This window comes from Lepidothrix coronata, unplaced genomic scaffold (genome assembly GCF_001604755.1).
Source record: "Lepidothrix coronata isolate B3197 unplaced genomic scaffold, Lepidothrix_coronata-1.0 Scaffold3, whole genome shotgun sequence".
Classification (NCBI taxonomy): domain Eukaryota; kingdom Metazoa; phylum Chordata; class Aves; order Passeriformes; family Pipridae; genus Lepidothrix; species Lepidothrix coronata.
The window spans coordinates 9,047,513-9,071,657 of record NW_016690183.1 but is presented as its reverse complement, the minus strand read 5'-3'; the positions used below and the strand labels follow the sequence as shown (position 1 = coordinate 9,071,657).

The following is a 24,145-nucleotide window of genomic DNA, read 5'->3' as shown; positions in this document are numbered from 1 at the left end:
TCTTGCTACGAGCACTGTTAACATGCAGCAAAAGGCCTTGGGTTATGCTTCAGGTTTATCCCTCCACCCTAGTTTTTATCAGCTATTCATGTCAGAAACTCAGGCTCTAGTTCCTTTGACACCAGAATTCAAAACTCATTTCCTTATGAGTCTTGGTAGTCAAGACTGATAGTCTGATAGTCAAGCTCTCTGCTTGATTCTTTTAATTCAGATTAGGCTAGCCTAGGGATATGTTCTGTATTCTTATTTCTGACTTCTGGTCTGCCACTGTCTCTTCTTCACCAATGCTTTGCATTCCTTTAATCCCCCTTCACCTTTGGGCAACACGGTGCTAAGCACACTCCCAGTACTCAGCAGTCAGTTGTCAAAGTGACTACACTAAAAAAAATGCAAGGTCTTCTGAAGTTTGAAATCAGTAGATATCCAGAAGGTCTAGCAGCTGGCCAGCTAGCTTATCCATCCCAACACAAAAACAAGGTGAATTAGGATTTTGTTGGTTGTTAAGCAGACCTAGTTAAGATATACTTTCTTTCTGTCTCCCTTATGCTTATTTTCTGCATAACTTTTGACCCTCTGAGCTCTTGTGGTTCTAATGTTCTTTTCTGTTTGCTTGTTTTCTTTTTTTTTTCTGTCCATCTTGTCTTACAGTTTCTGCTCTCATTTTTATGCCCTGACTTGCCCTCTGAATTATTTTTGCACAACTGTTTATGTGACTCAACAGTAAATGATTTTCACTACATAATTTAGGAATACACTATACACTATACTTAGACTATAAACAGTATAAATTTCGGCAAAATAAGTTCACATACATTCATGCAAACTTAAAAATACTTTCAAGCATGTGTGTACACATATGTATAATAATAAATACAGTTTATTTAATAAATAATTTGGAATTTAAATATAAAAAAGGAACAATTAATTTTGTCTCAGAATGCCATGGTAGGTTTTTGTAGACACATAACAAGAGATCTATAGTTTTAAAGTCATATGAATATAGCAAAAAGGATTTTGTTTCAGACCAGCTAGAGTATGTTTTCAAATCTTTTTCCCCTGCTTATTTCAGAAATATAAAAACATCCACAAATTTTAGAGCACATGTTAACTCCACCTTTCATGCTAGCTATATTTGATATTATTTGGAAATAATAAGCATGCATAAGCACTTCTTAAATGATGTCCAGGTTTAAATAACTTGTTTGTAAAGTATTCCTTACTCTCGAATAAGACTAGGTTCAATAAGTAAGTAAATACTATAGTGATGTAGATCTTTCCATAAGATAGAAAAGGTTCTCCAGAAGAAAAAAGCAAAGGAAAAAGAAATTTGTTTTCCTGATTTTTTTTTCACTTCTCTAACCTTACTACTTCTTTGTCCTCTTCTGAGCACTAATAATTATTGTTTAATTCACCTTTGACTGTGAAAAAATAAAATGTGTTTTATCATCTTACTGTGGCAAAAGCATATTATCACATTCCTTTGCAAATACAAAGCAGAAGTAAATACACATTGTTTTATTTTGTATTAACACTACTGAAAAATTAGCCTTTCTCTAAAACAGGATAACTTAATTCCTATGATTACTTTCTTCCTCATCTACTTAGCAATTTGAAAAATGAATCATTCCATGCATATAAAAACTTTCTCCACAAGAAATTTTAATTTTCTTCTTTTTCTTTTTTACATAAAAGCAAGGATCATTGGAAACAGAGTTACAAAAAACAACAGTTACTGGATTCATACAGAAATCAGAGTTCGAACACAGAATTATTTTTCTCTGGAGCAAAGTAACAGGATTGCACAGGAAGTTGTTCAAACATCTGGGGAGGTGTTGGGGAACCAGACCTTGCTGTGGTGGTCATGAACAGGAATTATCCTGTTATTAACCTACATGTGTTTTTCACAAAATCAAACTCCCCTGTGTTAGTCATGTATTAACATGGAATATCTTTTTCTAAACACTCACTATCAAAGTATATGGACAGAATGTGTGGACATGGTGGATTGAGAGTGCAAAATTATTTATCCTTTGAGTACACAGATCTAGAATTAGGAAGCAACATTTTTCCCCTTCAGCAGAGCCAAACAAGGTGCAATGAGGGCGAGGACTGTCGACTCCTGTTTCAACATCAGGCAGTGCATCCCTTGAGCCCTGTTGGGTTAAGTGTTTTAGAGAGACTAAAGATGACACTGGCCCTGTTGAGAGGAGCTCGCAAGATTCTTTTTCCTTTAAACTAAAAGCTTTCACAGAGTAATTGTGTTGAGAAATGTATCATCATTGATCTTAAATAAAATAACAAAGGAAGACATTCAGATGAGAAATAATCTCTAGTGGCCTGAATATGATCAGGACACATCAAAGTATTTTAACACATTGTCCTTCTGACACTTTCAAAAGGGACTCTGCTGGTGTGAAGTGTGCTTAGGCTGATTGCTGAGACAGCATCTGGTTGACACACAGAGCCTTCATTCAGCTTCATCTTGCAAAACTCTACAATAGCTCATTCTGACAGACTGAGTGGAAACAAAGCCCAGGCCAGGCCTGCATTGCTGTCTGATGATATCTAAAAAAGGCATTTGCCTCTGCATTACATCTGAATATTTAAAATCTTTCACTGAAATTGTATTTTTTCTCCTAGACTAGCCTAACTTCACTGAATTAATATTTCAGAGATTTTAAAGTTTATCTGAAAACTACTCCCTTACATTATTTAGTATTTCCCTTTGAAAAGTCAAACCTTCAAAAAATTAGGAGGCAGAGTTCTCAAGAAGAAATAACTTGCTGGAAGTCACTCCTGTTCCTAATTGATCCTTACAAATAACATGTAGTCATGCTCAGTCTTTGACTGAGCAACTGAACAAAAACATTCTAGTACATCTTATTATTACCTGTTAAGGCTATGTGGAAGAATGTAGATTTCTTCTCTATTATTGCAGGCAGAAAAAAAAGCAGCAAAACAGTTCTGAATTAGTTTTCATCATGCCCAAAATTCCAGCAGATTGACATATGACACAGAAGAAATGAGAAAGTTCTTGGGAATTCATGCTCACAAATTCTCAACTTACAGAGGAAATTTCCTTAGTATTCAGCATGCACACATTCAGAGGCCTGGGTATTCTGTGCACCTTCTCAGAGAACAGAAACATTTTGAAAGAAAACAATTATAAAAAAATTATAAAAAAATTATAAAAAAATTCCATTGCTTGAAGACTGCAGCTGAGCAGGCTTAGGGAGACAAGATGATAACTGAACTTGGAAAGAGTCTTACACAATAGAACTGCTCAAACACTGAGAATTTACATCAACTCATATGCTCAGGTTGTGAGAAGATTTGAAGTTACAGCACAAGCTAAAGTGACCATTGTTTGCTTTGTTCTTTCTTCCTCATAAGAAAACCAGAAGTGATATCTGTATTAAAAAGACAACAGAAGGAAAAAAACAACCCAACGAAAAAAAAATGTATGTGTGGGTTATATTTTTCTTTATTTTTGTGAAAGTCAAACTGTAGATGCTCTATGTGATTTTTTTTAAACTCCTATTTTCTTGTGCAGAACGATAGCTTCCTCTGCTTAAAAAACACTTCTGCTGCCAAAGAAATTTAGAAAACCATGCCCTTGTTTCAACACGAAACAAAATGCTACAAGCCCATGTAATAAAAAGCTAACACTGAACACAAGGATTTCTTTCACATTTTTTTCCAAACAATTCTAAGAAAGAAAGGATGAAAAGTCAGTTAAGTTTCCATCTAGGTAGTCTTAATGTGTTTCAAATGTGCAAGATTTGTATGCTTTATCATTGATCCCCCTACAGCTCACAGAAATTGAAGTTGTTCAAATTCTATTAATCATTCCAAGGTAGCAGCACAGTGTTTCTCCCTGCTTTCAAACTCCTGTTCTGAGTGAGAGAGCAGTCAGGTGTTCTCACTCAAAAAAACAATAACCTTGTTGAGACACCTTTTGTGCATGGCTTGTAAAATCTAAAATGTTGACTGTGGTCAACATATCAACATGCAAAATTAAGAGAGTCTGATTGCTCTTCAACTTAAAACCAAGAAAATACTCCCATGGAAGACACATTCAAGTGAAGAACTGGTGGTGCACAGAACTAAAAAAACATGAATATTATCTGCCTCTTCAAAAAGAAAATCAACCAATTTAGGATAAATTTTATACCATGTAGGACTAAAAGATCAATGGCTATTACTTATACAAGAGCTCATATTATTTTTTTTCTAGTTTAAAATTTCAAGTTACCAGGTTTGCTAAGGTTCCTGAACATAATCACTGTTATTTTCATTTACTTAATTTTTAATTAGTTTGTCATTATTTCAATCCAGCTATTGTCTCCTGTGGTCTTGTTCTAGTCTTTCCCAATACTACCAAATTACAAGATTAATAAACTTTTATTCATCAGATAAAAGTACTTTTTGAAAATTAAAACATATGTCCATGTATCAAAATATGTATTAAAAAACAAAAATTACTTTCATTTCTGACATCCAAGAATTAGAATGAAGGCCTTGTCCACCAAGAAGACTTAATGAAAGGATTCAGTCATTTTTCTTCTACAATAATCCAGCTGTAACTCTGACCAAAAAATAGCTTTGGAAATTGTTAGTAATACAAAATTTCTGCAAAGAGGAGTTAAAAAAACCCACATTGATTTCTTAAAGTAATTTTAACAAGATCATCAAAGTGAAGATTTTAAGGCACTAACAGCAATATTGCCCTGCTAGTCTCTAATATTTTTAGTAGTGTGACTTTAATAAAAATATAGGCAAAAGTTAGAATGATTTTCTTTCCCCATGGCAGCCCAACTAACTGAAGAAAGCAAAATTAAATAAAAATAAAAGGAGTTTTAACTCAGTGTTCAGCATCAGAACTTTGGGAATCATTTCAATATTGTAAAATCGTATGTACAGTATTTACATCAAGACTTTAGAGGAAACACAGTTTTTTAAACATAGTAGATCAGAAGACTAGACAAGTTGTTTACCATGTATGTATTTGCTAAATTGGTTAGACCTTTACAGCTTAGCTGAACAATGTAAACAAAAATAAAACATTACTTATTATTGTCAAATCCTGAAGTGTGCTGGTAGGTGGAAACCTTAGGACTTTTAACTATCTCATCAACCTCTGAAAGATTACCATACTTTCTAGAAATCCATTAACACAAACCCAGCAGCAGAATTCTTTAACAAAATGTTAATAAATAGAAGAAAAACATACAATAACTGTAAAGATAATATTTCTTAAATTATTAATAAAAAATAAAATACTGTACAGATAAGATTAAAGAAATAATTTGATTTTGTATATAATTATTTCTGATTTTTCAGGAAACTAAATAGGAGCAAATCAGTATCTATCTTTCTTCCCTGACCTTTCTGACATCTGCAGAAATGCATTCTGGATTTTATTCTGTCATCTGTAAGACTGGAAATGAAATGTTGAATTTGATCATATGAATCAAGCAGTAAGTCAAGCAAAAGATAAAATAAGCACACAAGGTCTACTGCCCACTGTGAATGAGCTGGGAAAATCTAAAAGCAGGAGCCTGGTTTTATACACTATGCAAGCACACGTGCATGCACAGAACAGAGAAAGGCCATAAACAACAAAGGTACTTTTGATTCAGGCACTTTTTTATAGTTTTTCATTTGGATTATTTGTGTTTTCTAAAAAAGCAATATAAATGGTAAAAATTTCAGTGGTACAAAAAAAAAAAGGCATTAAGAAAGTGAAAGCCCATTTCCTTATGGTGGGCTTCCTTCAAATATTACTGAAATACATGTAAAAACTCTGCTGCATTCTGTTTTCCTGGCACATCATATTACTTCAAAATAACTACTTGAGATTACAGGAAATAGATAATTACAGGCACTAAATGCATTATTTTATTTATCTATTTATATCAAACTATAGCTATAGATAATGAAAACAATCAGGTAATTATTTTTTATATTTGGACATCTTATAGTTTCATAGGTTCTTTGCATTAAAGGGGACCCAAGGCAACAGTTGATCACTCTTCCAAAGGCAGAAAAAAATAGACATTGCTCAAGAACAGACCAGCCATATCTCTAAATTTATTCAGTTCTCATTTAATTTTCCTTTCATATTAACATCAACATTTCTCACTCACCTGCCACTGCATGCCTCCTACTGAGAACAGGGATGGCTTCACCTGTCATCCACTGATCAACAACTGTCCCTCATGCACAAATCAGCAAAAGAGACTATAAAATTAAATTGCTACAACCATTCCTGTTTTTCCTTTCCCTTATTTGAGCAAATCTCCTTGAAAAAAGAAACTTTGCAATTCTGCCGTTTACCATTTGCCTTTGAAAACACACATATACTATGTCTGCACTCATCTCAGGACTTCATGACACGTGTAATCAGTTCCAGGTGTCTTGTGTGACTTGACATATGGTATGTTATCTATTTGTATTAAATTATTGTTAATACTACACATTTCTGAAGTCTTTGCAAGTTGTCTTTTTATGAAAAAAAAGTCCAGATATTTTTTTTTAAGTTATTGAAACTATCCTTAGTCATATCAGGCTGTAAAACTGAGTTTCTTTAGTAAGGGCAAGCCTAATTACAGAGAATGAAGAAAAAAAATTACTTAATTAATACATTTGGCAAGCCCTTAAAAATCACAAAGAATAGCTTTTAGCATGAAAAATAATAATGTGAAATCCTGATGGATCACCAGGTACTGAATGGTAGGTAGTTTTCATGTTTGGAGACTTGAATGCTATGATAGGCTGAATCTTAGCAATTTAGGGATAGAATATACTATGCCAGCAGGACAAGAGAAAAATACAGTTGAGGGAGACTATTAACAGAAAGGTATTTTCAAACACAATTGACCTAGGGGCTTGAAATGTCAGAGACTGTAAATTTGGTTCACTACTGTCTTTTACCAGATTTAGCAGTGTTAGATTTGAAGAAATTGAGTGCAAAATGTTGAACGAGAGCCTTATACAGTAGGATATGACATATTTTCCAGAGGTATAAGATGCAGAAAGCTGAAAAAACGCTTCAGGACTAAAAGGAATATGGGTGACTCAACTATAGGTGAGATATTCAGACAATAGATATTAAAATATTAAAAAATAAATATTAAAACTCCATTGTATATTAATTAGACATGCAAGACAGCCATTCAATTTCTCCATTTCATGTTGTATCTATAAAGTTGCATGGGTGAGTACAGCAAGGTTAAAGTATAGAAATAAGACATAAGGACTTGACACACAAGCAAACGTCCCACAGGTTTCCATCTAGATGGTGAGGTTGATGAACTTAAACAGCATTCAGGTTTGGTCAGGGCAATTTGTAACAGCAGTTGTATGGAGACCCTCTAGTATTCATCTCAAAAATGGGAGAGCTGGCACAAAACATAATTACTGTAGCTTGCACAATAATTTATGTTTGCTGTCTGCCCAGCAGACATCTGTCCTGACAGCGGAGTTAACACAGCTTGTGCTGAACTGTGGTTTATTGCTTTTAGCGATAAACGTTTAAAAATGCCCTTTGGTTATTTTAAGTATCAGCAACTTAGCTAAAAGCTCTTTCCAACTTGCACAGCTCAAGAAACCCCATGAGAACTTTCTAAGGTTGGACTCATTCCAGAACTCTTGAGTTAAGCTCTCATAGATATGCATGAGTTTTAACTCCACAAGAATTCTTTCTTCATAAATGCTACGCTTATCATTCATGCTACCAAAAATAGCATATGCAATCCTTTTAACTCTTGGCAATTTTGTACTAATATAACTATATTTAATAGAGAAAGGAGCCTGTAGAGGAATGCTTACACAATGAGGTATATATAAAGTGACTGAATGATCACATTGCTTATTTCAAGAGTATAAATATTTTATGTTTCCATCTAAGGAGTGTTTAGTAAAAGTTGTTTTCCCTTGAAGTCTGGGTGACTTTTGCAAACTACTGACACATTCCAGCAAAGTTGCATGAGACAAGAGACATGGATTATTTTTGTAAATGAAAAGTGCGAGGTACACCCACAGGCTCTCCTGAGCACAGTGTTTGTTACAGATGTTTCAGTAAAAGCAAAATAAGCTGAGGGGAGAAGCTGTTTACACTGACAAAAATGCCATGCACCACTCATATTGTTAGGTGAATATTTTAAGGCAATTTTAGGAAGTATTTCTGTTGGTGGCTGCTTTCTTTTCTCCCCAGTAAGTGCAGTTCTTAAATACATTCAAAACAGCCTAATCTGCCTAGTTGGAGATGTGCCGAGAGGCAGTTTCTGCAGCCGCTCCAACACTTCTGTCCTAATTGCTTTTCCTTCCTCATTATTTCATAGGCAGCTCTTCCCCAGAAAACAAGAGCAAAGATCATCTTAAGGAATCATAGAATGATTTGGGTTGGAAGGAACCCCAAAGACCATCTAGTTCCAACCCCCCTGTTGTGGGCCAGGGCATCTTCCACTAGACCAAGTTGCTCAGAGCCCCATCCAACCTGGCGCTGAACACTGGCAGGAATGGGGCATCCACAACTTCTCTGGCAGCTGTTCCATTGCCTCACAGCAAAGAATTTCTTCCTAACATCCAATATAAATGTATTCTCTTTCAGTGTAAACGTATTCCCCCTTGTTCTATTACTCCTTCCCTTGTAAACAGTCCCTCCCTGGCTTTCTTGTAGGCCCCCTTTAGTCACTGAAAGGCCATAACCAGGTCACCCAGAGCCTTCTCTACTCCAGGCTAAACAGTCCCAACTCTCTCAGCTTTTCCTCATAGGAAAGATGCTCCAGTTCTCTGAGCATCTTTATGACTCTCCTCTGGACTAGCTCCAACAAGTCTATGTCCTGTGCTAGGGGTCCCAGAGTTGGAAAAAGCACTCCAGGTGGGATTGCACGACAGAGGAAAAGAGGTGCTGAATCACCTCCCTCAACCTGCTGCCCACACTTCTTTTGATGCAGCTCAGGATGCAACCGGCTTTTTGGGCTGCAAGTGCACATTGCTGGCTCAAGTCCAGCCTCTGTCCACCAGCACTCCCAAGTCCTTCTCAGCAGGGCTGCTCTCAATCCATTTACGCCCCAGTGTGTATTGTTATATGGACTGATAAGTGTGCAACTCCCCCATAGTGGGAAATCCTTCACAGAGGTACAAGTATTTAAAGGCCTCATAGGCATGCTCTGTAACCAGTGCTTTTGGGTCCTTTTGTAACACAACAGACTTCTAGACTGTGCTCTTAGTAACTCATGGGCTGCTTAATTCCAAAATTCTGTGGTTGTTCAAAACAGTAAAAATGACCCATGCATAGATAATAAGAGATTGAGCCAAAGAAAAATATTATATAGGTATTGATGAAATACTAGCACTCACTTGTGCAAAGAGAATCATTTAGCTGTAAGATTTCTGAAATAACTATAATCTGAGATTATTTATATTGTTTTCTCCCACACCAGATAGTGAAGTTGTAAGTAAAATGAAAATGATACCTGATCGTGATACTCTTCTCCCCAGAAAATGCAAACAGAACTATAATCAAAGTACTTCTACATGTGAGTTTTATGAAGAATTATACAACATGAGATATTCAAACTATTCTTATTAATCACGCTAATGGATGTGTGGGTAGGAGGGGGTGTTTGACATAGTTTGGTGTATTCAACTTACATAACAAATTCCAGATAAGAGGACTTTAAAATTGAGGAAAAGTACCTAAGAACAGTACTTTCACAATTTGTGTAGTGTCTTAGAATACATATCCCCGAACCACTAATCAATCAAGCTTTTTATTGATCACGAGAAAAAAAAGCATTACTGTCTGGAGAAATAACTAACTACAGGACTAGGAACCAAGCCCAAAATCTAAGTTTACTTTTTGTTTACTTTTTTAGGATCAAACCACTTAGCATCCCTTTCTTTGCCTTTACTAATAAATTAAGCAATGCTAAAAAAAATAATCCTCTGGGACTTTGGAACTTGATCATCTAATGTTAGATTAGACACATTTATTGTTAGAATAGTTGCCAGCATGGCTTTGGATGAAAGTAGCTAGTCATCCTTCAAACAACAGCCATGCTTTGGAGCTGGGATGGGTCAGAGGCCATTCCCAATAGCTTGTGTGTGGCTGGTGTACTTCAGCAGCTAAGAGAGTGTGGTGGTACGGACAGCAGGGTGTTTGATGCCAGCTAGCATGAGGGCTTACGGAACAGTCCCAGTACATCTAGTTTACTAAATACTGCCTTTGCACTTGGTTTTTTTGCTTGTGCAAGTGGGAATGTTAAAGCCGTGTAGCAGACGGGGAACTCATGTTTGAATAACCTTTGGAGGTGGAATGAGCTATGAAAGTGGTAAGATTATATTGGACAAACAGAAAGAATAAAGAGAAAGAACAGAAGACTAAAGAACTGCCTCTTGTATCTAAACCAAAGATGTTTCTTTTTCAAAAGGATAGCTGTGTAAAACTTCAAAGAGAAGATAAATTGAGGAAGTATGATTTACTTTATGTGCAAATTAAGGATTCTTTGAAATTTTTCTTTTTCTTGTCAGCTTGATCTTACACCCACCTTATGATGTTTTCCATTATTTCACACATATTGTATCATGCACCACGTTAAAGAGACTGTAATTCTAAAATGGCAGAAGTCAGGCTCATAAGACTGTGAAATGGGCTTTATGAATAGGATGGATGAAACACTAGCTGATATCCCTTGTGCTTTAATCCATTTAGTCTTTCTTCTTGTTTTAAAGAAAGTGAAACTAGATGACCAAAAGGGTTAAAGTATAAAATTGGATTAACATTTTAGTTAATGTTACTGTCATACTAGATTCGATATAAATTAATAATGAAGTTACATGAAAACACTGCTAATATTCTAATAAACCTACAAAAGTAATGACACGACTACTTAGGTATAATGCTGTGGGCCTGATATGAAAAGTCTAAACTTAATGTAGAAAAATAGAAAAATAAAATGGCTGAAGACACACGGCACTGTTGCTCACTTACATGCAATTATATTAAAAATTTTTTTAAACTGTCCATATAAAAATAACCATATTGGGCACTGACATAAATTCTGTCTCTGGGTTGCAAAACTATTTTTTGGCCAGAGGGGAGACAGAATGCTCTCTCCAATACTGCATTCCAAAACCTAAACTGAAAATAATACTTACAATGCAGAATGACATAATTGTTTTATTTTGTTTTTCTTACAGACTAAATCTTTTGGCTTTGTCTATACACCTAAGCTGTGTTCCTCTCCTTGCAGGCAATGAACTGTATGAAGAGATTTATCAGCACTTCAACAAAAGCTTTTTCCATACTGAGATTTTGAGACTTCATTAACAGAGCAAGTGTATTTCAGCCCTTGTTTTATGATTTGTTAATCTTCAAGATTCGCAATGGCCAAGAAATAACAGCAGAGCTTATGCAAGCCACTCAGCAAGGAAGCTGCAATGGCATATACCTTGGGGTTTTATTTTATTGTGGAACTGCCAAGTTATGGCAAGGCTTAATCACCCTATAATTATACCAGGAAATGTATGCTTCCACAAGTCACCCATAATTCTTAGTGTTCGATTGCAGTCCTTTATGAAATAAAGATCAATTATGTTACATTTTCCAAAGTGTGGAATAAAAAAAAGACGTTTTAAATGCTAATTAAAAAAGAAATTAACAGACCAATGTTGCATTTAGTATTTCAAGACGGGAAATTAGCAATATCAGCTAAGGCCCTGACACTGGGAAATCATTTGTTTCCCTTTCAAAATCCTACTATAAGAGGTATTCCCATCTGTTTTATATAGAAAAGTATTTCCTCATATTTTTTTTTAAATACTATGCATAAATAATTACTCATGAAAATTCCACTGAATTCTTTAAAAGACAATACAAATGGTAATTGAGATAACTTTTGTCGGAGGTCTGAATTGGTCTTGATGATCTAGATGTAATTAAAACTGCTTAAAAAATATAATTTCTATGAGAAATTCAACAAGTAAAATAATCATAACAAGTAAAATAATCATAACAAAAAGCAAATTGTATAGGATTTTTTTAAGAAATCCATTTTGAATCTCAAGATGAATGTTCAGTTTTGGTAATGTTTAAATATTTACTTCTGAAATAAATATTTTTGCCTTCTACACTAATTTAGAATATAACTTTTAATATTTAATCTCCATTTTACATTGAAAGTATAAGTAGCCAATTCTTTTAAAATACTCTTCCCATTCTTCCTCATGTTATTCAAATGTTTTTCATTGGAATTGCAATACTCCCTCTTTCAACAAAACATTATTATTTGAAACTTTTCCATTGGATTTTTTTAATACTCATTTGATATTTAAATATTCTTCTTAAAGGTAAATAAGTAAGGGTGACTAGAAATGCAGTAATTATTGCTTACTAATAGTACCTGCAAAAAATAGAGTTTTATACCAGTGTAATGGCACTAAATCACATTATATATTAACAAGTTGAAATAAAGCCTGTGGGTATGTGTTTCTCTATTCAGTTGTCACATCAAGTGACAGAGAAATGTACGTGTTCATGTGATACTTCAGAAGGTTCTTTTTCTTTTCTTCTCTTTTTTTAATGGAATTAAGAGGAGTCATTGAAGCAGTACAAGATGGGAGAAAATTGAGTTTTGTGCACTGGAATAATGCATGTGGGTTTCGTGTGACTGTCAAAGCTATAATGTGAAAAGCAGGAAGCATAAAATCTTGATTAGATTGAAAGAAAAACAAAAGAAGTGATAAGCCTTTATAATTTAGATTTTCTGTACAAGAGATGAAAAAATACAGAAAATGACATCTGCTCAGGTCTCAAGAGTTGGGGATATAAGTATAAGCAATCCTGAGCTAAACTGAACAAAAACTTTGATTTAATAAAAGCAAGATTTGACCAACGGCCATTATAACCACCTTTTGGGAGAACACAGGATACTATTACTGTCTTCTTACAGAGAAATGTTACAGTTCCTACAGAAAATTACTCATGTCATCCTTGTATTTTACTTCAAAAGGCAAAAAACAGCTACCACAAAGTCACTTTATATTAAAGGGAATTCAGACTATGACAAATGTGTACAGTGTTGTCTAATATTCCCCAATGTTTAATGACCAATCTTAAAGGTCCTTATATTAAAGATGCTCCAGTGGGTCCCAGTAGGTTAGGAAGAACCAGCAGGTTTCCTGAGTCCTTGAAATCTCAGCAAGTTTGCCAAGAATGGTCAATAGACAAGTAAGGCAAGACTTATGTATGTAGTCTGGTTTTGAGAATACTTATCCCTTGATTTGAGCATGATATTCTGCCTGCAATCTTAAACATATAAAAAAGATTGAAGAGTTGACGATACACAGGAGAAACTCACCTCTGGAATTCATGCAATTCTGGAGAAATAAATAAAACTATATACATCTCTGTTAAAAATAACTAAGCTGGGATATATGAAGTGACGACTAGGAACCTGAATGCAGCATTAAAAAAAAACCCACAATTTTCAAATATGAGCATCAGTGACTATCCTCTAATTTCTTTTTTCTAGTCTACAGGAACACCCAGATTCTAAAGTTCTAGTCAATTGCAGGATGTCATGAAGTGAATAAGATTTTAGAACACTGAATATCTACTGGGAGCTAGTTAGAGCTGTAGTTCAGCCAACACTAACACATGGTATCTTAATCAAAACTACAATTTCGAAACATCCAGGTTGCTGAATAACTGCTCTCAAGTTACAGGATCATAGCATTTTCACTCCTGTACACAGGATTCTTTAAATTACTTCTCTTTGAGCACCTGAAACAAATAAATTTATCAGCTTATGTTGAAAGCAATATAGTCTAGAAACCTTTAAAACCAGACATTTTTCTTGCTACTTTCACCTTTTTCCACAGAATATATTATTCTCTCAGATGAAAAAAAAAAGTCTATTTTGTAACAAACTGCTTTTGAGAGTACAACTCTTAAAGACCAACCATACCAATGTAGTAATTAACTCCTTGGCAAGAAGAATAAAGAGAAATCTATTCATCCCTCATAAACCAGAAACTTTTTCATTCACTTGATTCACTACACTGTTCAGTTAAATAAGCAGATTTTTCATTTTGTTAAAAGAAAAAAAAAGGAAATTAAGAAAAGCAATAAGGCATATATGGCATGAAAACTTGTCTATTTTCTCAAGTCATATTAGTTCATTTGGTAAAGAGTATTTAATTTAGATTTTTTTTTTTTTTCCTGGATTCCAAATACATATTCTAATCAACCGTGATGCCACCCCCACCCACAAACAAGCACATGATATAAATCAGAGGTATTCTTGTGGCTCATAAAATTCCTCTGAAAACTACATGTTACATCAGAAATCAGAGAATGGATACTTTACAAGAACACAATTACTTTCTAATTATCTTTTAACTGAGATAAGAATTAATTAAAATCTAATGATAAGAGTTCTCTCTCTAGCAACAGCTAAGTTTAGGACCAATGTTTATACCTGCTGTATGTGCCTTCCTTCTGAGGGACTTGGGACAAAAATGTGAATTCCTCGGAATGTTAATTTTATCCACAGTTAGTAGGTACTCAGGACATCAAAATAGATCAGAACTATTTTTTATGGGTGCCTTTAGCTCTTCCATTACTGACCATTTGATAGTTGAAAAGGAACTAATTTTTTGCTATGAGGATCTAGCTGGAAGAGACTCTCAGGTACAATGAAGACTGCAGCCTCACATGTTTCGCATGAACAATCACTACTGAGACACATTTAAATGCCCTGGATGTACTATTAGCTTTCAGTAATGGTGATTGCTGTCACATATCATGTTTCACTGCCTCATCTGAAGATAAATGTGTGGAGAAGGTGAGTTATTTAGGCTTATGTCCAGTAATGAGAATTTCTAAGACAGTCTTTCAAAGTTTGAAACAAATACTTGAGCCTTCCACTCGCAGAGTTGCTACTGAACTGTTTTCAAGTTGTCACACAATTGTTTTGTCTAAATAATCAGTTGCATACTGACATCCACTTGCTTTTGTCACAGAAGTAGTTCAACCGCAATAATCATATGATGAAAACTTGAATTTGTCTTCATGTTAAGTCTCATGAGTATGATTCATATAGGAGAAGAAAAATCTCTGTATGGACAGGAGAAAGTCACTTCCAGATATTGAGCCAATAGATCAGTAAGAAACAACAGACTGCCTGCAGCTGAGCAGCAGATTTGAAACATAGCCAAATTCTTGCTGATCACTGTTAGTGAGATACCTACACAATCTGGTAACAGGATACAGAAAATAAAACATGAATTATACAGCTGATTACTCCATACAAATACCTCTGAAGAATGAGCATTTCTAGAATATTCTGCCATTTCTTCATTTTTAAGCATTTACTTTTGAAGTTAATAATATGCTTTTTCTACAGAATATGATGTTATTTCTAAGGACATAAGTAGGCTACTCTTTCTCTATTCTGTAATATTAATCAATTGGAAAGGTTACAACACTTATTTTTCCTTTAAAACGATAAAACCACAAAATAATTTTCAAGCCCCAAAGGATAGGTTGATTTTTTGTATGAAAATAAAACAGAGAATAACTTTCTTTGAAATAAGCCAGGCATTTTCAGACTTGGTTTGAAGACAATAGATCATACCATGGACAAATATTCCATAAAGTACAATTAGAAATCACAAAAAGTTGCAGCAAAAGAAGGCAAATGTTTTACAGTTTGTAGATTTCTACTAAATATGCATTAGTTTTTACTCTGTGCTACATTCAAGTTTATCTGAAGCAGAGAGAATGTTCATTTCTACTGTAACAGAAAAACAGAATATTGTTTTTTTTTTTTTTCAAAATTCTATCCAGGGCTGACCAGTGATGGCAAGCCTGGTTTTTTTAGTAAACAATTGCAGTGTCCGTATAGTGTAACTATTTGCATTGCACATTACCATGCAGTGGGAGGAAACCTTTGGATGGAACTAGTTCCCACAAATATTAGAAAAAAAGGCAGTACTAATAATTGTATCTTTTTTGCTTTGATTGACCTTTGGCATTTTTTATTTCATGAAAGTAAACTGTGAAGAAATACCAAAATGCTCTTCTTTTAGGGGTACTTCCTAATTGCTAAGATTTACCTCAGCTTTCCAAATACATTTCAAACACCTCTAAAATAAAAAAGAAATAACACCAGCAACAAGCAGATGAAAGTGAATACACACATAAAAAAAAAAAAAGTACTACAGTCAAAATCTGGTGGGTCAGGTTCTTTTACTATGTATTGCTCCTCAGGAGACCAGCAGCTGGATTTTTCTTTTCTATAGAGATCTCATTGTGGGCCTAATATAGTTGTTGAAAGGCTTCTGCTTAGTACTTAGTGGAAAAAATAATCTGATTATGATACATTATTGCAGAGGATGTCTTTTAGTCACTGTATGTTTTACAGATCCTACTTTCTTATTAGATCACTTGAAGCCCTTGTATTTCTAAAAGCTTTTATATTTCAGTTGTAGGTTTTCTTTCTGTACTGAGCAAAATGATGATGAAATTAGTATGCAGAAGTTGTTGAAATACACATGATGCAGAATCTAAGGTATCTAGGGCAAAAACAAAAGGAAGAGCTATATAAACTTCACCTGGAACCTCAAATTACTGAATTTCTTAAAAGTTTAGATAAAATTAAGGTGTTTGGGGTTTTGGGGGGAGTTGTGTTTTGGTTTTGGTTTGTTTTTTTTTATTGGGGGGAGGGTCTGTGTGTTTTGTAGGTTTTTTTTTAATAAAATACCTAAATTAGATTAGTAAATTGCTAAATTTCTTTGGGCCTTACAGTCCAAATAGCCAGTTTGCCAACTGCCAGTAATACTCCATGGTTTCTCATAGGACTGTGAGTCTAACACATAAATGGGAAACTTCCACTTCATCCTGATGTATGTGTTTTCCTTAATTAGTAATTGTTTATAAAATACTCAGTGTTCCAGAGCCATGGTTCATCGGAAAATTATTCTTTTCACTTAAAATGAGAAAATCAGGTGTCTCAAAGTATGCCTGCAAAGGACAAATGTCTGTTTCCATTGAATTAGTAGTAGGAATGTATTAAAAAAAATGTACTCTCAGTAAATCTCAGTACTACCTCAAAAATGTGCTTCTTTTATTCACTATGTTATCAATAACTACACCTTAGAGCCATCTAAAATAATCCTGAAATTATTCATCTGAGTCCATCAGTTTACAAAAAAGCAAGCTTACCCTTGAGAGACTGAGCTGCAGTTGTGCAGGTCTGATATTTACACAGTGTGATCCTCTTTTGGATGGGATGCATCTCGCCAAATGCTTGCAAGTATACGTCAAAATTCAACAATCTGTTCATTGCCTGAGATACTTCTCGGAGAAAGTCTGATTTGTAGCGGATAGTCAAAAAGAAGCAGGAATAATAGAAATGTGTTCCTTAGGCAGCTGAACTACTTCAACTGTTTATCTCCATTTCACCCAGGCCTATGGAAATAGGCAGAGTCAGCCTTTGGGTATAAGCACAGAACAAGTGGCTGGAAAGTATACCAGAAGGGAGTGACCTGAACACATGCTGTAAGCTGAAACAAAGGTCCTGTTATTCCTTTTCACATGAAAACCAGTTCCTGACACTTATTTTTATGCTACAAGATCAAGGAGCTTCAAGCCATGATGCTAAAGATGAGAGATGAGTAAAGAAAAGATGGGAGAAACATTCTTCTGTTTCATTCCGTATGGTCTGAGATTCTACCTGAGGAATTCACTGGAAAATCTGATTCTAATTATTGTCTGCTTAGTAACTTTTATGATCCTTGTGGAGTCCAATCACTTCTGAACCTTCGCTTTTTTTCAGGCACATCCTATGGGTCACTGATTTATAACCTCCCTTTATGCAAAGTTCTCCTATTATGTTTTCTGGTGTCGAGAAAACCGGAAAAGATTAATTTGTTTCCTCAATCCACAGAAACTACTTTCATAGATAAGCTAGTGGTAAATAAGTCCTTAGTCACTGGCAAGAGAAGGATGTTTGCAGTTGCTACTGAACCTGCTGGTGTATCTTTTATGTTACCTGTGTTTTAGAGTAGCTGGCAAGTGCAATAGAATACACTAGGGTTTAATGCATTATTTTTTTTCAAAATAAACTTGAAATGATGATTAGGCAAATAGCAAAATGTAAGACTTCCCCCCTCCGTTTTCATACTTTCATACATAAAAATGATGTTTCAAACCTAATTTCCTAGATTTTGATGACTAAATATCAACAATCTTTCATACTAAGTAGGATCATCAGTGAAATAAATGACAAGTGTGACTCTATAACATTATCTTATGTGTTTCAAGTCCCAAAGTTATCCTTTTTTTTTGTGCATCTTTATTGCTGTGTTTGCAATAAATCTTTTCTAGACTAGTATATATTTTACGACCTAGTAAGATAATCATAAAATGTACTTAAAAGATTTTAATCTGCTTTAATCTTATATATGCTTAAAATAGTGTAAAGCAGTGTAATTTTGATTCATTGAGGCTCATTCCTGAAAGGTTTTCCCCAGTATCAGGTACAAGTAATGTATAACAAAGAACATACTGTAAAAATCCTACAAGGAGTCAGAATCTGCCAGTCTTACTCATACTGAATAAAAACAAAGATCCATAAATGGTCCTATTTATTTCAAGGAGCTACTTAAAGAAACAAGCCTTACGGTAAGAAAAGAAAATTTATATCAAACAAAAAAAAACAAACAAAAAGCTCTGTTTCCTGCCTATACACTGGTCTGAGATTTTGCTGGAGTAAACCAGTATATTCCATTAAATTTATTTATTTATTCAACCTAAGGCAACTGAAGGCCCACACTAAGACCTTAAATCATCTTATCTGTGAGCTGCTTTACGCTGATGACGCCGCCCTTGTCGCCTACACAAAAGCAGCTCTGCAGTGTTTAACATCCTGCTTTGCAGAGGCTGCTGAGCTTTTTGGGCTGGAAGTCAGCTTGAAGAAGACAGAAGTTTTCTATCAACCTGCACCTCAGGAAGTCTTTCATTATCCCCACATCACCATTGGAGAATCAGAGCTCAAATCAGTCCAGCAGTTTAATTACCCGGCAAGCATCTTCTTCTCAGACGGTAAGAATGACGGAGAGAAAGACAACAGGTTAGCAAAGGCATACAGTGCCTTTGGAAAACTCCATAAAAGAGTTTGGCAAAATAAACACCTGATCAGTGTTTACAGAGCCATTGTGTTGTCTGCTCTTTTATATGGGTCCGAATCGTGGGTCATTTACTGCCACCACCTGTGACTCCTAAAACGCTTCTATCAACGCTGTCTCCGTACAATCCTAAACATCCACTGGTCAGATTATGTGACTAATATGTCTGTTCTTGAACAGGCAGCAGTTATGAGTATTGAGGCCATGTTGCTGAGAACACAGCAGGACATGTCTCCAGGATGAAGGACCACCAGCTACCTAAGATCGTGCTCCATGGTGAGCTTGCCACCGGCTGCCACAAGAGAGAAGCCTTGAAGAGGAGATACAAGGACTCCCTGAAACAATATCTCAGCCTTGGCCATATTGATTGTCATCATTGGTCTACTCTGGCCTTCAGTCGGGAGGTCTGGAGGTCTTTTGAGAACACATGCAGGATGACTCTTGAGGAGAAAAGACAACATAGAAAGAACCGTGTCTTGTCGATACCACCTAAGGAGTCCTTCCGCTGAGCCTTTTGCAACTGGACCTGTCTAACTCGCATTGGCCTTTTTAGCCACCAGCGCACTCATAGCAAGTGTGGGTAGAATCCTTCCCAAATCTTCGTTCGTGAAGCCCAGCCATGATGATGATGAATATTAACAGGAACAGAATGAAGTGTTATAGTTGAGAAATAAACAAGATGATCATTGTCTTGTCTAGGACCTTGCAGGTTTCTCCTACGTGGTTGGTTCTTAGCTGATATTACCAAATGCAATTTGCATGAGGAAGCAATGCATGACCACTTTCCATGTTTTAATTAATGTTTAAATGTCTCACAGAATTAAAACTCACTTAAAGCTCCACTGCACTACACTAGTGCAGTGTAGTGCGCTAGTGCAGTGTGCATCTCCTCATCTTCCTCAGTTTCTGAGGAAACATTGCTCTATTTCTTCTTCAAATAAAAAAAAAAAAAAAAAAAAGTAAACACTTCCACTGAGCAAGCAACTTCTTTCCCCTAAAAATGGTCTCACTTTGAAACAAAAGATTTGATGGTCAGAGGCCCGGAAAGCAAAAGAGAAGACTCTGCTCTACCTAAATCAGAAGTTGCACACAACTTCACATCTTTCCTAATTCCCCCAAGTCATACTCTAATCATGATTGCCAGGATCATTCATCATTTGGGGAAGGTAAGGAGCAATTGTTTTTCATTCTGATGAACAAATTCCTGCCTATGCTTCAGAACGTGCTTAGTCGGGGTTTTTTGCTGAAACTTTTTTTTCTTCCCTGAAACTATTTGAAGATCTCTTCCTGATCTCATTAATTACACCTAGCATATATAAAAATCCACAGTTTTCAGTAAATATTGCCAGGCTTTATGTTAGGGGTTTTTTTCTAAATAAATTAATGGATTCACACATATAGGGAAACAACTTCTTAGAAAAAACAGCTTACTTAGTACAAGTAAAGTGAATTTAAATGATTACATATAAACAGTGTATACATATACTCACTCATCTCTTAAATGCATAACAGAGAAAGTATGGTACTTATTGCTCTCTCATTTGTGTGTGCCAAAAACCTCACAGCATTATTACATGGAAAGACTTGCACATGACTCCTTCTGGAGCCATAAAAAGCCTGGGATATTCCACTGATGAAAATATTCTAAGCTGAATTTTTAAAATATCATTATACTCTTCAAACTTCAGACAAAGCCCAACAGCACTATGCAGAAAGAATGCCCGTATTCAAAATTGAAAGCAGGTATATAAGCAAGTGTTGAAACTGAAACAGAGAATTAATACATTCTGTAGTTATGACATTTTGAGACCTTTGGGCTCATGGGAAAACCCTGAGGATCACCTTGACATCACTTGAGGGTCTGAATGGTTTTTCTCTATCTTCTTTTTAAACTTCCTCCTTCCCTTTATTCTTCCTCACCTAATTAAATTAGTTTTCCAAGACCTAATACAGTTCTCCATTTAGATAAGCACCCCGAACCCCAGATCCTCTAGTTTTCATTAGAGAAGTAGATGGGCTACCGTAAGTAAGAGACAGGGAGAATAAGGAATCTGGGGGCCTTGTTCAAGAATATTTGGGGAAGGTGGGAGGTAGAGAAAGACAACTATTAAATAGATCTATTTTTTTAATGGCTAGTTCAATTTTGGGGAGTTCCATTTAAGACTTAGAATGCTTTATCTAATCTTCTTCATCCTCTGTTCCATTCAGTACACAATCTAATTCTTTCCTATCACAGAAACTGACATCTTTAGAGATAAAAGAAACAAAAACAAGAGCATGCCTTTTTCTTCTTCATATTTATGAAGACATTGTAAAGGGACTGTATGTAATTTGGACTTTGAGACTCATGATAACACACCGCATTGCATAAAACTTCTTTGATGAATATAAATTAATTGACTGGATTTTTCAAACAAAAAAAAAATCATCATGCTATGCAAAATTTCTTTTGATTGTTTGTCTCTGAACTGTAAGCTCAAGTCAGTGTTAACAGTTCAAATTGGTGTTCTATTACTAAAACTAATAATCATTTCAATTTCAGTAAAAGTAACCTTACTGGAGGCATTATTGTTTGTTTGTTCCTTAATAATTCATATCGTACATCCATTCAATAAAAACATCTGTTTGTCTATGATCCTCTATTTTACCATTCAGAAAAGCTCTCTTGCCATCTGATTGTAACATGGGAACATCCAAGCTGAGAGTGCTAAACTGACAGATAGCTCTGGCATGGCAAGACAAAAGATGAAATTTGAAAGCAACCCAGTGGTTCAGCCTACTATGTTAGACTCCCAGACTGGCTACCTTTGGTTCTTAGCTATTTCTATGAATGATTTAACTACCATGAACCTAATCTCCCTAGGGAACCAGGAAGGAAATAAAAAAGGAGAGAGAAAACAGAGGAAAAATACTAGTCAAAAAAGGATAGAGAGAAACTTGAGAATAAAGGGAAACAACGAGAAAACTTAGAGAAACTTTTAGGTTGTCTGGACTCAATGTCAACAAAGGTAACACTTCAAGTCAAGTGTTAAGCACACAGGTGGTACTTCCGAAGCTGAAGTGGCTTAAGAAAAATCTTACTTTTTGCTCAGTTGAGGTGAAATGCACCTCAAAACATAGTCATTTCTCAAGAGTTCTCAGGGATATGTGTGAACTGTCTAAGATTCATTGAATTATACTACATTGTTTTGACATTTACATTGTTTTTCACTGTGTGGGTTTTTTTGTTTGCATTGTTTCAATTTCATATCTGTATGATTATTCTAATACACTGTTTATGACTCTGGTAAAAGGATTTCTACATTTTCTAGCACCAGAAAGCCTTAGAAAACTACAGTCTGAAGCAGTCTTCCCTTTTGCAAACACCTTCTACTTTATGCCAAAATATTGAAGCTTTATCAATCTTAATGTCCATGAAAGTCATCAAGAGTGCTACTGTAAAGTCTCAAAACATTTGAAATATTATCAGTTGGACCAATGAGAAGAAACTGTTTATAACTACCAGAGATATGCAGCACTTCATACTTTGCATGCTGTTTCAGTCCCTTTTCAGATTGATTTATGGCATTTCTATATAACACTGGACACATAAGAGGATGTTACTATAACCTCAAAATACTGCCCCTGAATTAGCTCAAACAGCTCCATGATTTTGGCCTTTAGCTGCTCACCAATATTCTCCACACCATTACATTTTACACTGTATTACAGTAAACCATCACCACAAAACCTCTCGAGCAATGTTATTTGCTGAACCAGAAAATTGAGATAACCACTTGTATAGCATATTTGACTGAGCTCATCACTTCTATAATGCCTGGTGAAAATGAACCTAAGGCAGAGTCTGATAGTAGCCTGTGCAGTTTCCATAGACACTGCGCATATTCAAAACAGATACTTTAATGACAATCTGATCAAAAACTACATTGATATAATCACTTCTTATATTACCATATAAAGGCTATATAAAAAAACTCGACCTGCAAAAGTTAAACCAATGAAGCGAAAATTTTTTGTAAATATCTTCATTGATGTGAACACTGGTGTAAGATTTCAGAATTAAATGACCATGTGCACAAATGAACAGGTGAAATTCCTGGCCACTTTCATCTCTCTCAGGGCACTGGGTAGTTGAGAGAGCTGAAATGAAAGGTCACATGTTTGTTTCTGTGCATACAGGTAAGAGCCTTGGAAAATATTTTATATGATTATGAATAGAGCAGAGGCTCTTTATCTGTTACAGAGAAAGTTTCATTTTGGAGGTAGAGTATAACTATTGTGAGCTTTATAGTCAGGTTACAGCATTAGTTCAGTAGGTCTGGGATTGAGAGAAGAGAAGCTAAAGGCAAGAGATGCCTTGGGGAATAGTACATGTGCAGAAGAATGAGGAGTGAAGCAGCACTTCTTGACCTAGCTTTAATTTGCAGACACTTCAATCTGGCTTACCTCATCCTGCTTTCAGGGACCTGGACAGTTCACTTAGCAATATCTAACTTACCTTTACGAGACTGTCACACACTGACACTAACTTCTACAATCCCCAAGTTCCACCAGAAACCAAAACTATGTTTGTCACCAAGTCAGAAGGTAGCAGTAACTGAGTAACTGGTAACATTCACGTTCAAGAGCATCTTCCTTAATAATCCTTTGTTAACACAAACAAAGGAAGAGTCTGTAGATCGTCAAAGGACATCTAACTCATGCACTCTAAATGCAGCAGAATTACTACTTTTTCCTCCTTTGCAACAAACTGAGGTGTAACAACCACACAAATTTGCAGCTTTATTTCTGAGATAGAAGCTGTTACTTTTATCATGCTCTTAGTTCCAATGAGGATTTGTTAGAACCTAGATGAAACATCATAGCACCAGAAAAGGTGAAAATAGCATATTGTATACAAATAACTCAGCTTTACACTACCTATGTTTCCAAATTAAATGTTTAT

At 35.3% G+C, this 24,145-nt stretch overlaps 1 protein-coding gene and 1 long non-coding RNA gene across 2 annotated transcripts in view; one reads left to right on the top strand and one right to left on the bottom strand.

Annotated features, from left to right (window-relative positions):
• Positions 1 to 24,145, bottom strand: part of CNTNAP2 (contactin associated protein-like 2) — a 1,033,702-nt gene that overhangs the window by 614,502 nt on the left and 395,055 nt on the right. The gene's annotated exons all lie outside the window — the stretch shown is intronic.
• Positions 4,917 to 12,021, top strand: LOC108500928. The gene is made up of 4 exons (XR_001876072.1): positions 4,917 to 5,000; positions 5,344 to 5,627; positions 9,450 to 9,545; positions 11,262 to 12,021. It is a non-coding gene; the product is annotated as an uncharacterized LOC108500928 (long non-coding RNA).